This window comes from Panthera onca, chromosome F2 (genome assembly GCF_046562875.1).
Source record: "Panthera onca isolate mPanOnc1 chromosome F2, mPanOnc1 haplotype 2, whole genome shotgun sequence".
Lineage (NCBI taxonomy): Eukaryota > Metazoa > Chordata > Mammalia > Carnivora > Felidae > Panthera > Panthera onca.
Genome location: NC_138356.1, coordinates 67,528,150 through 67,546,698, shown reverse-complemented (window position 1 = coordinate 67,546,698; position 18,549 = coordinate 67,528,150). Strand labels below are relative to the sequence as shown.

The 18,549-nt window shown below is 42.0% G+C and overlaps 1 long non-coding RNA gene across 1 annotated transcript; it reads left to right on the top strand.

Annotated features, from left to right (window-relative positions):
• Positions 1-101: 101 nt before the first annotated feature.
• On the top strand, positions 102-14,901 carry LOC132664494 (uncharacterized). Its single transcript, XR_009603713.3, has 3 exons — positions 102-433; positions 11,988-12,640; positions 14,573-14,901. It is a non-coding gene; the product is annotated as an uncharacterized LOC132664494 (long non-coding RNA).
• The last annotated feature ends 3,648 nt before the right edge of the window (positions 14,902-18,549 follow it).

Sequence of the window (18,549 nt, the reverse complement as noted above, 5' to 3'; positions counted from 1 at the left end):
GTTGCTGGTGCCCCATTCTCTCTAAGTCCCTCCGCGAGACTCACTCAGACTCCACTCACCAGCACCGGGATCTCCACCGCAGCAGCGACAGGAAGAGCTGCGCGCACACCGCCCGCCGGAGCCGGAAGTGACGTCAAAATGGCAGGCCGGAACAAAAGGTTGGTGCGCTTGCGGACAAATGCGTCGCCGTTGCCGTGGAGACGTTGCTGCCGCCATCTTTGTTGTGGTTGACCATTGCTTGCTTCGGTTTAACGGGAGATTAGTTAAAACAAGGAATTCTCTGGGCTCGAAAACTTAAAATTAGTCGATATCCGCTAGAACCCTCGTGCACTCTCTTCAGTTATGCTCACGAATCCAAAGAGAGAAGTGCACTTGGAATGATGGGCTGCATTTGGAGAAAGGCACAGTTTCCATAGTCTCATGCTGCTCTCAGGTCAGTGTCAGTGGCCACGGTATTTGCTGAGAGTGAGGAGTCAACTATAGCTTCCTCATTCCTTTTCCTTAAGATAGTCGTCACCAACTCACTATCCTGCAGTATAAAAAAAAAAAACACCAGTGTTTGGAAGTCAGAAGTATCTGAGTAAATCATATCACCTCTCAGAACCAGAAGCTGCACCTATGAACTGGGATTTATGTTAACTTTCTCAGATGATTGCTATGATTATAGATATATATAAAACGCTTTGAACAGTGGCTAGTAAAGAGTAGATACTCAAAAGAGATATATGGAATAAGTTGAACTGGTTAGGTAGTAGATTAATAGCCCCTTGAAATGCTTTGATATAGCTAATGAGGACAAAGAGTAATTCCCCTACACCTAAATTCAAATAGTGAAAAATAAGAGTTGTAAAGAAGCCCTATTCATTCTACTTACCTCCGACCATTCTATACCAAGATGTTGGGACCCAGAGAGGTTAACATTCATTAAGACTTCCAACTCAGGTCTCTGTATGGGAGGCACCAGGCTATGACTAAAACAGTTTCTTGTTTCTTGACACCTATTCAGTATCGATCAGAGTTGTTGTTGTTGTCGTCAGTTTTGTCTTTATGTTTAAAATTCAGATTCCATGGAGAAAAAAAAATTAAGTGGGATAGAGTAGAAGACTCTTTGGTGCCCCATATACCCTTGGGACTCTCCATTCCTGTATATGCCAATCCGATGGCTTCTAACTAAAAGCACTTAGGTGTCTGTCTAATGGCTTTCTCTGCTCACCGGAATTGGCTTAGCCTATGTCCAGGGCATGCCAGAAATGCTGGAAAATTACTGCTATATCCCCAGTATTTTATATAGTTCCTGGTCACAGTCATTTCTTGGCAAATGCTATAGTAATTAAGAGAATGATTGATCACTAAGAGACTTGAACATGTTTGTACCCATTCAAGCAGTAATCCATTCCATAAATGTAGAATGATTAGAAATTCAAAGAATTATAAACTAAGACTCCTTACTATTTTACTTCAATGTACAGATGAAAGGTTAAATGGATTATGATTACATCCTTTAGATGGAAATATTAAACAATGGTCATGATTATAAGAACTATTAATGACATGGGAAGTTACTCCTTTTGCAGTGTTAAATTGAAAATATACAATTATGCCTTAGATGATATTATTTATGTATTTTAAAAAGTTTATTAGGGCAGGCTCTAAAATATGAACGGTGATTCCCTAAATGTGATATAATTATAAGTGATTCCATTTTCTTTTGTACATTTTTCTCCAGTTACAAATTGTATACGATGAACAAATGTTATCTTTATATCTTATAAAAATCTTTAGAAGATCCCCAAGGCAGCAAAAACATTGTTTTCTGGGTTCCATACAAATGGAAACTCCCTTTCATTTTATTTGTAGTGGGAGGTGATAAAAGTCATATCTTGGAAAGTGTTTTTTCCTCTAGGTTTTCCTTCTGTTCCAAAGTCAGTCTAACACCTTGCAACAATAATTAAGATAATGTAGTGCAGACTTTGACCCAGATATATCCTACTTTTAATCTGAAGTAAACAAAATATTGGGGGGTAGATTTGAAAACTAAATATTTGAGAGTTAGAAATGGTCCTTTAAAAAAGTTTTACAAATGAGCCCCACTTGTGCATGGCCACCTTGATCCACCTTCCCTGAAGCACATGACCTCACTTTCCCCACCACTTCTACCCTGTGAACTCATTAAAATGACAACAAAGCAAAAGCGACCAGCAGTGACGATAGTAAACAAGCTTTTAGACAACCCGTGGGTTCAAATGCAGAAGAGGATAACTACTTAGTAAAGGAGAAGTAGGTCACGGAAATTAACTGGAGAGAAAAGGAGAGAGAGAGAGGAGGCAAACTGTATCACAAACTGCTTTTCCTGAAGTGGCCAGAATTATTGATTTCCATATGAATTAAAAATATCCATTAGAGTTGTTGTCCGAGAGACCCCAGCTGGAGATGAGTTTGTTACCGCCTCTTATTGATGAGATGCCAACACGTGGAAGACCAAGGGACTATCCGCCAGCTTCTTATAAGAGAGACTGCATTCGGTTGTTTAAGGGCTGTCAGTTTTCATGTAGGAAGGACGTTCCAAATGGTGTTGGGCTGGCCGTATACACAAGAGCTTTCCTCCATGGCTTGATAGACCCTGGAGTCTAGAAATAAAGAGGAATAATTTTTTTCACGTTCTTATTTTTCTCTTCCTTCTGTCCTCCACTTCGCCGGCTGCACCTGGAATGCCTTTCCCTTCCCCTAGGTGCCTCTTCATTTGTTCATTCATTTTAGCATCACTTCTGCAATTTTTGAACAACTGTTTGCTAACCTCCCTCCACGGATCTCTATTCTGAGTCATACGTACACTCCCAAATACCTCTGATGCCATTAGTTAGGTGCTATTGGGGTTGCAGTTTCAAGTGTTTTGTGAGCATGGAGGAGAGAGCAAGCCATCCCTGTCTTTCATTTTGAAGAACACGTTCTACTGCTTTTCCTCCTACCTCACTGAATGCTTCTTCCCATGGGTACACCTGTCTACCTCCTCTCATCGGCCCCCCTGCCACCATATTTGATGTTTCCCAGACACTTCACATTCAATACTTCCAAAATTGAACTCAGCCTGCGTTCCCCCCACTCCTCTTTAGCTCATGAAATGCCCCTGCCAGTCTCTCTAGTTGCTCATGTCACAAACCTGAGACTTTTCTTTTACTTATGCCTCCCCTTGCCCTCAGCACTCACAACAAAGCCACCTCCATTTTGAATGGACTTTACCTGCCGCGCAGTTCCCCCAAAGAATCCCCTTCTCTCGGTGTCAGTGACAGTGCCCTAGACCTGGTCTCACAGCTTCCTGAGTGGACTGCACACCTTTGTTTATTTCACTGGTAACGTACTATTATTTTTACTCCCTTTATTTTATGTCAGGGCATTTGAAATAAAGCCCCAAGATGGTAAGGAATTTTTTCACAAGCTTTGCTTTATTCTATAAAGAGTTACATGGTCACATTACAAAGTACATTATGCCATAATTGAATGTTCCATTAGGGGAATGGGATTTGAATAATTTATATTATGATACCCAGAGCTTGAGACTTTGTAATGTTTAAAATTGTAAAAATTCAAAAATAGCAAGTTTTTTTCTTTGAGAGAGAGAGAGAGAGAGAGAGAGGAAGCACAAGCTGGGGAGAGGAGCAGATGAAGAGAGAGAATCTTAAGCAGGCTTCACACCCAGCATGGAGCTCAACACAGGGCTCAGTCCCGTGACCCTGGGATCATGATCTGAGCTGGAATCAAGAGTTGGACACTCTCGAGTCACCCAGGTGCCCCCCAAATAGCAAATTTTAACAACATTTTTATTTTATTTTATTTTTAAAAAGTTTTATATTTTATTATTTTTCAGAGAGAGAGAGAGAGAGAGTGCACGAGCAGGGTAGGTGCAGAGAAGGGGGGGGGGGGGGAGACACAGAATCTGAAACAGGCTCCAGGCTCTGAGCTGTCAGCACAAAGCCCGATGTGTGGCTCAAACTCACAAACCGTGAGATCATGACCTGAGCCAAAGTCGGATGCTTAACTGACTGAGCCACCACCCAGGTGCCCCAACAATATTTTTAAATATAAAAAGTTCTCACTTTAACTCGTTAGTAATTGCATTCCATTGTGGCCAGAGAACATACTATATATACTTTCAAGCCTGCCTTTTAGATTTATCGAGGCTTTATTTTGTGACATAGTATATGGTCTATCCTGGAGAATGTTCCACATGCACTTGAGAAGAATGTGTGTTCCGCTGTTGGTGGTTGAGTGTTCTCTAGTTGTCTGTTAGCCTGTATCTTTTCAGCTTATGATCAGGTCATTATTATATGATAATCATTATAATTAACAACCATAGTCTTAATTCAAAAAACTAGAATGCCTAAGGGCACCTGGGTGGCTCAGTTGGTTAAGCATCCTATTCTTGATTTTGGCTCAGGTCATGATCACATGGTTTGTGAGATCAAGCCCCATGTCAGGCTCTGCACTGACAGCCTGGAGCCTTCTGGGGATTCCCTCTCTGCCTCTAACCCACTTGCACTCTCTCTCTTTCTTTCAAAAGAAATAAACATTAAAAAAAACCCACTAGAATGCTTAATACCAAGTAATAACTTAAACACATGGTCCTCTCTTATTCCTCTGTACTCAACACACTCCCTCTCTTTGCTGAGCTCACTTTCATGATGGGTCTCACTGCCCAGAAAATTCCCTTCCTAAGGCCAGTCAGAACATCCTCAGGAAAGCCTTCTCTAACCTCCTATCCATCTCGCCAATAAGGAAAATCCCTACTAATAATTCTCATAGCACCATGTTCTTCTCTTAGAGCCCCTTCCAGTCATATTTTTCATGTTGATTTGATTAGTGGCTATCTTTCCACAGTGTGTAAGTTTCAAGGGGGGGGGGGCGGGGGGGGGGTAAGGAGCTAGGTTTCCCCCCCATTATTGTATTTCCTTATTGTATTTATGAGGACCCGCCACATACAGTACATTCTCATAAAATATCTGTAGAATGAACATGTGAGTCTGTGAGTGCATGGATGAATGAACGAATGTTGGAAGGAAAGAAGAAGGATCTGCGGAAAAACAGTCTGTGGCCCAGGTGAGCGTTTTAGTTCCAAGTTGTTGCCACTAGATGGCAGCAACAACCAGCACCACAGTAGTTGCAACTGAGCAAAGTTCTTGGGTTTCTCACGGTTTGGACACCCTCAGGGGCCTACCCTTCTCCAACGGGCCTTTCTTCATTCAGCTATATTGACCTTACGAAGTGGCCAATCCAGATACACGAATGTGTTTGGCAGCAATTAACAAAACCTCCAAGGAACAGCAGCTCAACAGTGGGTGAGGAGATTCGTATTTTTTCATATAAAAGGAAGTCCAAGGCTTGTGTAGCCTTCAGGGAACTCGGCAGTAAACCAGCCTCCTCCTCAGCCTTAGCGTGACCCTTTTATCCTTGAGGTGTCAATATGGCCACTATGCTTTTAGGCTTTGTGAGCAAACCAAGGCAGAAAGAATAGGGCAGAGCAAAGAGAAAGAAGTGTCTGCCCCATGGACTTCCACTACCCCTCTGGGACAGAAAGGGGTCCCAAGGTCACCCCTGATGGCTGGGGAGGCTGGGAAGTGGACTGGCTTTACTTTTTGACTGTGGGGTTGATCGAGGACAAATAAGGGAGAGTGAGCAAACATCAGCCATGAAGCAACATTCTTCTACACAGTAAGCGGGGGGCAAAAACCCTGGAAACAACAAAGGGGTTCTGGACAGGGGTTGGGATAAAAGACGGCAAGCAGACATAAGAGCAAAGCCCAACATCTATGAAGAAGTTTTAATAACATAGTTCAGCTAAGAAAGGGCTGAGCTGACTTTTGTTGCCTTCATCTTCACTCTGCAAACTCTGAAAATTCGAATTTAACTAGGAACATCTTTTACAGGAAGTCCTTCCAGACTTCTCTTGCCTTTTCCTCCCACCTGGGATTTTTAAATTTTTAAAGGACAATGTTTAAAAAAAAAAAAAAAAGATTTAAAAGTATTTTTTAAAGTAGAGTCCATGCCGAACATGGGACTCGAACTCAGGACCCCAAGATCAAGAGTCACATGTACCACTAACTAAGCCAGCCAGTCACCCCAGATTTAAAGGTATTTTTAATAGTGACGCTGAGAAAAATAGTAAGTAACATTTACAAAGCGCTTATCGGGTGCCAGGCACTAATTTCAATGTTGTATAGTAATGAACTTTTCCAAGAACTGGTTTTTTATCATTCATGTTCTTTAAAAGAGGCTATTAAAGTTGTTACACAGCTGGGAAGTGGTGCAGCCAGGCTTCGTACCCAGGTCAGCTGACTCCTGAGTCTACATTTTTAACCATTACCCCGCACTGCTATCCCGCAAGCACAGTTTGACAACACCAGTGTTCAGAGGTCTCTAAAATGATGCAACGTGAGTATGCGAGATGGTCTAGTGGGTAAGGAGGGGAAATACTAAATTTTTCTCCTTTCATTTTTTTTTGCGTCTCCTATGTTTAATTTCTGTATCTGCCTACACATAATAAAGTACATACTATGTTAGCACTTTAGCTCTTTTCCAAGATTTCGAAGTAAAACACACAGCTGCTAGAGCTTAGAGAAGTGCAGGTTAAAAGCCTGGGGCTTTTTCCAGAGGCTCAGTCTGAGTGTATTTGTATTACAAGGTATCAAAGACTATACTTTCAGGGATCATTTCTATAGTTCGGATTCCAAGGTATCTCCACCAGAGGGTGCTTCGTGGGCAAAGAGACTGGTGACATTTCCAAAGGGAGGGCTTAGGGATTTCATCACTTCCTTTGTCTGGCTGTAGTGAGGCCTCTGTGCACACACTGTCCATCTTCCTTCTGCCCACTGGATACTTTTCACTCACCCGGTTGGTCCATTTGCCTTTAGGAAATCACTACAGGAGTTGACCTATCACAGCCCAGAGAAAAGGTAGAAGGGCATTCCTATCCCTCCTCTCCACCTAAACCCCCCTTATTCTTTTTTTCTTTATTATTATAAATTTTTATTTATTTGTTTTGAGAATGAGAGAGAGGGAGACAGAGGTGGGGCAGAGAGAGACAGAGAGAGAATCCCAAGCAGGTTCCACATTGTCAGCTCAGAGCCAGACGCAGGACTCGAACTCACAAACGGTGAGTTCATGACCTGAGCTGAAACCAAGAATCAGGCGCTGAGTCACCCAGGCGCCCCGCCCCTCCTTATTCTTAAACTCTGCTTGGGCATCACTGCCTCCTACCTTCCCCCACCATTCTGCCTCCCTGTCCCTACCGCTCCCTCTAATCTGAAGGAACCCCTGCCTCCGTTAGTGTGCCATTAAACTGTTCATTTCTCACATGTGGTGCATGTCGCAGGGTACAGAGACCCACTTTGCCAACAGCGACGCCTTCAGGAGCAGGGAACCACTCTCTCTAGCTCGGCACGGTGCCTAGGCAAGGGGGCGCGTGGTAAATAACTGTTAGTCCAGAAGTGACTTTCCAGAGTCAGCTTGTTCTGCGTTCAGATGACTAAACGTGTAACCATCGCACCCCGCTGGATTAAGGAGTGGTGGCTCCATCTACACAAGAATTAACCTTTGGACAGCATTAGCCTTTGAGTCCCTTTCCTGTTCTGAGAAGCAGATTTACGTGATGGTAAGAAAGCTTAAGCTTCAGGCCCTATCAGGTGCATTGGCTCTTTCCGATGGATGAAGCCTTTGACAGTGATCTCACAGGGTCGGGTGTTCTTGTGGAATTTGCAAAAGTAAGAGGACTTAACCACAAACGGTTAAGATCACTGTGTCGCTCCACGCCACCTTCCCCTCCCGTAAGGCGTGGATGCCGGCATTTCGGGGACTCAGTAGGTGAAGTTAAGCTGGAATACGCTTCGTTTGGTGTAGTGGGATACATTTGTGTGATTGCAGTCTCTCCTGTGTGTAGTTCAGTTCTTGCCAGCATTCAGGTTTAGGAATAGCTGCTGGAGATACTTCTGTGGCTAGCCACTGCTTCGCCCAGCATCCTGACACGGAAGTACAGGACCAGGTGTCCCGTGGTGATGTGAGCATGTTCTCTGATGGTGGGCACTGGAAGGAGATGAGTCACAGAGGAGAAACCAAGTTTCAAAAGTAAAGTGTCAGCAGCTAGTGTGCAGGAAGTTTCTTCTAAGCTTCAGGCATATATATATGTATATATATATTTTTTTTTAATTTTTTTTTTTTTTGAGAGAGAGAGGGAGACAGAGAGAGAGAAAGTACCTGTGAGTGGGGGAGAGGCAGAGGGAGAGGAAGAGAGAGAATCGCAAGCAGGCTCTATGCCCACTGTAGAAGCCAACATGGGGCTCACTCTCACGACCATGAGCTCACGACCAGAGTGAAAATCAAGAGTTGGATGCTTACCCGACTCAGCCACCCACATGCATCCCTGGCATGTACAATTTTCAATGGAGGATTCAGTTTTCAACAATGCCTGGTTAGTATTCTGTTAGGAATATGCTAGAGAGCATAGCATTTTCATTATAAACATGCCATACCTTAGAAAAGAACTTGGGAATAGGGTATATATTTTTTAAGCACGCTCTACACCCAACATGGGCCTTAAACTCATGACCCCAAGGTCAAGACTCATATGCTGTACGGACTGAGCCAGCCAGGCTCCCCGAGAGTAGGATATTTAGTGAAACATCACATTCAACACAAGTTCAACCAAGACACGTGCTCGCAATTTAAAAACACACAGCACTCATTAAACTGCGTGAATGGGATATCAAAACAAGAATCTTGCTACAGGCCTGTGTTCTAGCCTCCACGTCTTAGTCATTACACATTCATCATCCAACCTCAGGAGTATCCAACGTCTCTTGTTTAGATCTCCTTTTGGCAGAATAGAGCAAGAGCATGAATATCCCCCAAGAAGAAACCTCCTGTAGGATAAGAACACAGAACCCAGAGTGAGAAGGAAAAGAAAAAGAAGGCAGACCGGCCAGCTGATGTGGGTAGCCCAGTCAGTACCTGCAGCAGGCAGGCGAGCACTTACCTGATGCTGAGGTCTCACTTTGGCCCCCCTGTGAGTTTCCAAAAGAATCTCCTGTCACTCAAGTCGTTCATCTTAAAAATGACAAATGGCTGGGGCGCCTGGGCAGCTCAGTCGGTTGAGTGTCCGACTTCGGCTCAGGTCATGATCTCACGGTTCATGGGTTCAAGCCCCGCATGGGGCTCTGTCCTGACAGCTCAGGGCCTGGAGCCTGCTTTGAATTCTGTGTCTCCCTCTCTCTCTGCTCCTCCCCTGCTCATGCTCTGTCTCTCTCTCCTCCAAAAAAAAAAAAAAAAAATTTAAAAAAATTTTTTTAAAAAAATGACAAATGGCTAATTTCTCTGACAATACGATTTGATTTTCTGATCAAAAGTTTTTAAAACCAACTGGTTGCTGGCTGAGGATTTTCCAAAAACCTAAATAAGAAAAGAAAAAGCCAGAGTCACACTCCCTTATGCCACCTACATCAATGCAGTTTAAGCCAGAAAAATTATAAAATTTTCATATAAAGTTGCATGAAAACACACTTTTCACATAAAAACATTTAAAAGATACCAACACGACTTTGTTTCTTCCGCATAAACCCAAGGGAGACAGTAATTTGCTACTTGCTCTTAATGTCCCAAAGATGAAAAGAATTAAAATCCTGTTTTTTCACTATTCCCTACATTAATAAAATGTATACTTTTTAAATTAAAAAATGAGATGGCAACACACACATTTGAATTTACCAGAATTCTTATGTATGTTTATTATTGCCACAAACTAGTGGCAATAATAAAAACAGCAAGAATGTCTGTGAAGTTGCATGTTTTATACATTCCAACCACCGATAATAGAAACAACTGTCAGAGCGCCTGCGTGGCTCAGCGGGTTAAGCGTCAGACTCTTGGTTTCGGCTCAGATCACGACCTCATGGTTTGTGAGATCGAGCCCCAAGTTGGTCTCTGCACTGACAGCATGGAGTCCACCTGGGATTCTCTCTCTTCCTCTCTCTCTCTGCCCCTCCCTCACTCATGCCTCGAGTGTGTTCTCTCTCTCTCTCAAAATAAATAAACCTTTTTTTTTTTTAAGTTAGCAATATGGGATTTCTTTTCTTATTCTAAATAACTAATTGAAATATTTGCTTTTTAATTTTTTTAAAATTTTATTTTAGAGTGGGGGGAGGGACAGAAGGAGAAAGAATCTTTTTTTTAAAGTTTACTTACTTATTTTGAGAGACAGAGAAGGGGGAGGGGCCGAGAAGGAAGGAGAGAGAATCCCATCCACGCTGTCAGCACAGAGCCCGACACAGGGCTCAATCCCACGACCCTGGGATCAGACCTGAGTCAAAATCAAGAGTCTGACGCTCAACTGACTGGGGCACCCAGGTGCCTCTAAATATTTGCTTTGTTCCTATTTTTATACTTGTAATTTTGTGTTCTTTTTTTCATTGTTTGAGGTATAACTGACATATAACATTATATTAGTTTCAGGAATACAATACAATGATTTGATACTTGTATATAGTATGGAATGATCACCACTAAGTGATCTAAGTCTAGGTAACATCCATCATCATACATAGTTACAAGTTGTTTTTTCTTGTGATGAGAACTTTTAAGATCTACTCTCAGGAACTTTCAAATTTGCAGCACAGCAATATTAGCTGTAGTCACCATGCTGTACATTACATCTGTATGACCTATTTATTTTATAGCTGGTAGTTTATACTTTTTGATCCTTTAAAGATGGTCACAAATTTCTTTTTTTTTTAATTTTTTTAACGTCTATTCATTTTTGAGAGACAGAGAGAGACAGAGCACGAACAGGGGAGGGGTAGAGAGAAGGGAGACACAGAATCTGAAGCAGGCTCCAGGCTCTGAGCTGTCAGCCTAGAGCCCAACATGGGGCTAGAACTTATGGACCATGAGATCATGACCTGAGTTGAAGTCAGATGCTTAATCAACTGAGTCACCCTGGCGTCCCAAGACAGCCACGAATTTCTAAGCTCCAGGCCCCACAAAACCTGGATCTGCTGCTGGCTGTTCTGGCAATGCTCTGGGTTTGCTTGGAGAAAAGCCTGAGCTTACATTGTTCTCCTTCTCAGCTCTGGGCCCCTGTAGCATGTTTTGGGGTATGTTCAGGGTGCAGGCTGCCAACAGAGTTCACTCCTCTCGGCCGTGAGAGGCTCCGGACATTTAGCCACTACATTTGGGACAGGCAGTGTCCAATAATTATTATCTATAATTCGACTTCATTTTAAGGTTCTCTTCCTCCCAGCTGATAGGAAATTAAACTCATTCCTGGGGTTCTCCCCACGGAGGGTTGGGCCACGGTCTTGGAGACCCTCCCAACACCTCAAATTCTGACATGATTTCAAGATTATGCTGATGCTCAAGTATGGGGAAATGGGAGGTCTGGGTTGGCTGTGACTACCCTTGTGTGCATCTGCGAGGCTTCTGGGGGTCCCCACCACACTTGAGCGGGTCAGGGACTTTTTCAGGAGGTTTTCTGCCTTCCCACGTGCCCAGACAAAACCCAGAGGCTGTTCTAGGCTGTAAGCCTGCTTCCCTCTTTGCTTCCCAGCAAAGTGGTTTCACTCTACAGCCCTACTCAGGGGAAAGAGTCTTGAGGGAGAGGAAGAGAGTCATAAGCTCCCTACCAAGAAAACCACAGGCTGCAGAAAACGGCTGCCGTGTCTGGTAACTGCATGTGGAGAACATTCAGGTGTTTGGAGCCAGCCTGGGTAAACAGTAGGAAACGTGCCAACAGTGGCCCAGGACAGCCCACAGAAGCACTCTAGGTAGTGCCTCTGCACTTTAAATGGAAATCCTCTCCATCTCCACTACTTCTGTTAAAGACAGGAGAGACAGGGGGCCTAGCCCAGTACCTGCAGAGCAGGAAAAACTCTACTGGCTTTGTTTTACTATCAAATGAGTGTTAAGCATGATTCTTCTTATTACCTAATCACACTTGCCTCTTTCTTCAGCCGGAAATGCACTGAGAAAATCTTAAATCCTCACACATATGGTCAAAGAATTTTCAAGGAAAGCACCAAAACTACTCAATGGGGAAAGTCTCTTCACCAAATGGTGTTGGGAAAACTGGATGGCCACAGGAAAGGAATGAAATGGATGCTTATCTTACACCACACACACACACATCAACTCAGAATGGATTAAAGACTCAAGTGTAAGACCTGAAACTTTAACACTCCTAGAAGGAAACAGAGGAAAAAGCTCCTTGACATTGGTCTTGGTAATGATTTTTTGGATCTGACACCAAAAGCACAGGCAACAAAAGCAAAAACAACAACAACAACAACAACAAAAAAAAAAAAAAAACAAAAACAAAAACAAAAAAAAACCTAACGTGCTTCTGGACAGCAAAGGAAGCAAAGTGAAAAGGCAGCCTATGGAATCGGAGAAAATATTTGCAAACTGTATATCCAATAAGGGATTAATCTCCAAAATATATAAGGAACACTTAATAGCAAAACCAAAAAATCTGGTTTAAAAATGGGCAAAGAATCCAAAGAGACATTTTTCCAAAGAAGACCTACAAATGGCCAACAGCTCTGTGAAAGATGCTCAACATCACTTATCATCAGGGAGATGCAAATCAGGTATCACCTCACATCTGGTAAGATGTCTATTATCATAAAGAAAAGAGGTAACAAGTGTTGGGGAGGGTGTAGAGAAAAGGGAACCCTTGTGCACTGTTGGTGGGAATGTAAATTGGTGCAGCCATTATGGAAAACAGGATGGGGGCTCCTCAAAAATTAAAAATAGAACTGGGGCGCCTGGGTGGCTCAGTCAGTTGAGCGTCCGACTTCAGCTCAGGTCACGATCTCACAGTTTGTGGGTGTGAGCCCTGCATTGGATTGGGCTCTGTGCTGACAGCTCAGAGCCTGGAACCTGCTTCAGATTCTGTGTCTCCCTCTCTTTCTGCCCCTCCCTTGCTTGTGCTTGCTGTCTCTCTTTCAAAAAATAAACATTAAAAAAATTAAAAATAGAACTACAGTATGATCCAGCCCTCCCCACTTCTGGGTATTTATCCTAGGGAAATGAATTCACTATCTAGAAGAGATTATCTATTCTCCATGTTCATTGTAGCCTTATTCACAATAGGCAAGATATAGAAGCAATCTAAGTGTCCATCGACAACGGAATGGTAAAGAAAAGATATATTTATATAATGTAGATATCATATAGATATATCATCTGTAATATACCTACTATATTATATATTTTTGTATTATATATGATATTATGTAAATATATATATTGGATTATTATTCTGCTGTAAAAAAGAAAGAAAATCCTGCCATTGGCAACGACATGGATGAACCTGGAGGGCATTATGCTAAGTGAAATAAGCCAGATAAAGTCATAGACTGTATGATCTCACAGGTGGAATCTAAGCAAACAAACAGGTTGACCTCATAGAAACACAGAATGGAATGGTGGCTGACAGGGGCTAGGGGTTGGGGGAAGTGGGAGATGTTGGTCAAAGGGTACAAGCTTTCAGTTATAGAAGATGAACAAGTTCTGAGCATCTGATGTAAGGCCTGGTGACTAGAGTTAACAATACTGTTTTATATATTTGAAAATAGCTAAGGGAGCAGATCTTAAGCATTCCCACCCAAGGGGAAAAAAAAGGTAACCGTGATGTGATGGATGTGTTAACTAGCTTGATTATGGTACATATGTATATGTGTATAATATATATGTATATCAAATCATCACATTCTACACTTTAAATATATTACATTTTGGTCAACTTTTAATACCCCAATAAAGCAGGTGGGGGTGGGGGTACTTAAACCCTCATGCTTCTGTGATAGTTTGAACAATTAATGAAACCATGAACATTCAGCAAGAAGCCACTAAATGTCAATTTAATTAAAGCCCTCAAAAGGCTTCTCTCAGGTCTTATCTACTTATCACATGCAAGGTAATACACATTCCTAACCCTTGATAAACAACATGCAAACTGCTGAGTCCAAGGGCATTCTAACCACCTAGCCATCCCCAGGGAACAGGGACTGTACAGGAAATTCCAACCAACTAGCTCCCAGCCATTTACATACACACAGAGTTGGCAGGAAACTTAGCAGTTCCTGGATTTCTCCTTATCTTCCTTATGAAAATTTGGGCATTTTCCTGTTCTTGTTGTTGTTGTTGTTGTTGTTTGTTTTTGTTTTTTGGGTTTTTTTTTTTTTTGCTCCCTTCACATTCCAGGATGCTTCAACCATAATTGATATTGGTTATATGACCACATCCAAATGTCTTTTAGTTCTCCAGATTATACTTTGGCAAATACAGTTAAGTTACAAATCCTAGGAACTGTTAAAGACGTTATCATCAAAAAATATTCTTGAGGCATTCTGAAGAATGTCCCAGAAACAAATGTAGTGGTTTGAATAGTGTCTTCCCCCTCAAATTCACATCCACCTGGAATCTCAGAAGGTAACCTTATTTGGAAATAGGGTCTTAGCAGATGTAATGAGTTAAGGTGAGGTCACAGTGGACGAGGGTGGGCGCTCAATCCAATGACTGGTGTCTTTCTAAGGAGAGAAAAAGACACACGAGATGAACACAGAAGGGAGAAGGTCTTGTGACGATGGAGTCAAAGAGTGGAGGGAAGGGGCTATAAGCCAAGGAACCCCAAGGATTGCTGGAGCTGTCAGAAGCGAGGAGAAGAGGAAGGATTCTTCCTTAGAGCCTTCAAAGGGAACATGGCCCTGCTGACACCTTGATTTCAGACTTATAGCCTCCAGAACTATGACAGAGTAAATCTCTGTTGTTTTAAGCCACCAAGTTTGTGACAATTTGCTCTGACATCCCATTGTATAGGAAACAAATATATACAATCTTCTGTAAAATAAAAACTATCTTCAATATTGCTCATTCATTCATTTATACATTTATTCAACCGTTATTTTTGTGTGCCTTTGTGTGGGGGGCACTGACCAAGCATGTGGATTACAGATTACAGATGAGTTTCTGACCTCAGTGTCCTTATCAGACACACACTAGGGTCAAGGGCTGGCTTCATGGATGTGTGACCGTGGTAGTCGCACACAGCCCTGGGCTTAGAAGTGCCCTAAGCTTGGTTTAATGCTCTGCTGTCTTGAAATTCTTAATTTTTAAACGGGGGATGCCACATTTTCATCGTGCAGTGAGCCCCACAAATTGTGTAACCTGTCCCCACTACAATAATTACAGAATCACTAACATTATAAAGAGGGTAAAGAGGAAAACCCATAATCTGAGGGAGATGTTTCTTCAGTAAGGCCGTGAGGTAGGACGATTTCCTTAAAGGAGGAGTTTGTTTGGAGACAGGTTAATTTGCCAGATGCTGAACAGAATGAACAAGGCGTGTGCAAGCATGAGAGTTTCAGCGAGCCCGTGGGATTGACTGGACAGCTTAAATGGACTCTGGTAGTACTAAGCATCTAACGTACCACTAGGGGGTGCTCGGGGAGAGGTTGACAGATAAATGTGGGTCAGATCTGGAAAGTCCTGGGGGCAGTGCAGAAGGCCTTGAATGTAGTCCAGAAGGAGATGGGGAACCATGAAAGATAATGACCAACAAGGGACAAGATCTGCTCTCCCACGTCTGTTGCCCCAGGATTTCAGTTGAGCCATCCTGTGCTCAGAGATCCAGGCCGCACAGATTTGTGTATCAGTTCTCACATGGTAACACCAGGAAAGGATTCAAAGAGAACTGATCCTCCCTTCTGGCGTCTGCTGCTCTTTTTCTGAGTATGAACAAGTTATAAGAGCAATAAAATGTATTCAGAGTCTGTCAGGATTTGCCAGCCTGAAATAGATAGTTCAGGAGGACTTTTTGCTGAATATCCCTGGGTTTGACCCTTCAGGGGATATCCAGATTGGTTATCTCTAAAGTAACGTTCATGCAACACAGGAAGTTTTCAACAACGTAAGACCTTGTGGTAGGCTGAATAATGTGCCCCTAAAGATGTCCGTGTCCTAATTTCCAGAACCTGTGCATATTTACACAGTAACAGGGACTTTGCAGGTGTGATTAACTTCAGGATTTTGAGATTGGAGGATTATTCTAGATTATCTGCGTGGGCCCTGTGTAATCACAAGGGTTCTTATAAGAGGGAGAAATGTGGATCAAAGGGAGTAGGAGATGTGACAACAGAAGTGAGAAGTTGGAGTGATTCAAGGAAGGAGGCGTATACCAAGGAATGTTAAGTGGCTTTTAGAAGCTGAAAAAGGCAAAGAAATGGATTCTTTTCTGGACCCTCTAGAAGAAACCCACTATTACCATCTTTTTTTTCTTTAATAAAAAAAATTTTTTTGAGTATAATTGACACACAGTGTTACATTAGCTTTAGGTGTACGACTGAGTGATTTGACAAGTTTATACACTATGCGATGTTCAACACAACGTGTAGCTGCTATCTGTCCCATTACACCGCCAATACAACATCATTGATGGTATTCCTTATGCTCTGCCTTTTGTTCCTGTGACTTACTCATTCCATAACTGGAGGTCCGTGTCTTGATTTTAGACCTGTGACCTCCAGAACTGTAAGAGAACAAATTTGTTTTTTCAGCAATGTTGTTATAAGGGAAATAATACAGCTCTTTAATAAATATTTGAACTCATTGTTTTTAAGTTCTGTCTTTGTGGGAGTGCCGGTGCATAGGAGCACTTGTACCCCAGTGTTTATAGCAGCACTTTCAACAATAGCCAAATTATGGAAAGAGCCTAAATGTCCATCAACTGATGAATGGATAAAGAAATTGTGGTTCACATACACAATGGAATACTACTTGGCAATGAGGAAGAATGAAACAAGGCTTTTTGTAGCAACATGGATAGAACTGGATAGTGTTATGCTAAGTGAAATAAGTCATGCAGAAAAAGACAGATACCATATATTTTCACTCTTATGTGGATCCTGAGAAACTTAAGACCATGGGGGTGGGGAAGGAAAAAAAAAGTTAGAGAGGGAGGGAGCCAAACTATAAGAGACTCTTAAAAACTGAGAATAAACTGAGGGTTGATGGGGGGTGAGAGGGAGGGGGAAGTGGGTGATGGGTATTGAGGAGGGCACCTGTTGGGATGAGCACTGGGTGTTGTATGGAAACCAATTTGACAATAAATTTCATATTAAAAAAAATAAAGTTCTGTCTTTGTGAATGCTTACTGTGTACATAAATCTAGCAGTTCAAAGTTCAATTCTGTGTGTAAGTGTATATGGTTTAAAAATAAGTGAATATAAAAGGGCTAGTATCCAAAATCTATAAAGAGCTCACCAAACTCTACACCCAAAAAACAAATAATCCAGTGAAGAAATGGGCAGAAAACATGAATAGACACTTCTCTAAAGAAGACATCCAGATGGCCAACAGGCACATGAAAAGATGCTCAACATCGCTCCTCATCAGGGAAATACAAATCAAAACCACACTCAGATATCACCTCACGCCAGTCAGAGTGGCCAAAATGAACAAATCAGGAGACTATAGATGCTGGCGAGGATGTGGAGAAACGGGAACCCTCTTGCACTGTTGGTGGGAATGCAAACTGGTGCAGCCGCTCTGGAAAACAGTGTGGAGGTTCCTCAAAAAATTAAAAACAGACCTACCCTATGACCCAGCAATAGCACTGCTAGGAATTTACCCAAGGGATACAGGAGTACTGATGCATAGGGGCACTTGTACCCCAATGTTTATAGCAGCACTCTCAACAATAGCCAAATTATGGAAAGAGCCTAAATGTCCATCAACTGACGAATGGATAAAGAAATTGTGGTTTATATACACAATGGAGTACTACGTGGCAATGAAAAAGAATGAAATATGGCCCTTTGTAGCAACGTGGATGGAACTGGAGAGTGTGATGCTAAGTGAAATAAGCCATACAGAGAAAGACAGATACCATGTATTTTCACTCTTATGTGGATCCTGAGAAACTTAACAGAAACCCATGGGGGAGGGGAAGGAAAAAAAAAAAGAGGTTAGAGTGGGAGAGAGCCAAACATAAGAGACTCTTAAAAACTGAGAACAAACTGAGGGTTGATGGGGGGTGGGAGGGAGGGGAGGGTAGGGTGATGAGTATTGAAGAGGGCATCTTTTGGGATGAGCACTGGGTGCTGTATGGAAACCAATTTGACAATAAATTTCATATATTGAAAAAATAAATAAATAAAATAATAAATAAATAAATAAATAAAAAACCAAAAATGTGTGCAAGTTAAAAAATAAGGGGAACTGAGGTCTAGACATAACATAAATTAATGTAATTATTAATATTTATATAATTATATGAAATAGTCATAACATAAATTTTAGACATGATTATACATATACTCGATAATCACCAAGAAAAGAAAAGAGTATTGTAGTCAAGCAGGTGACAATATTTTCCACCTATACGGTGATGGCCTTAATGTAGCTTAGAAAAATAAAAATTCAGAAAAAGAAACTCCTCTATTCTTTTGTGTTCACTTGGCTATCAGACTTCAGGGCTTGTGCCCATAATCCTAAAATGCTATCATTGTCTGT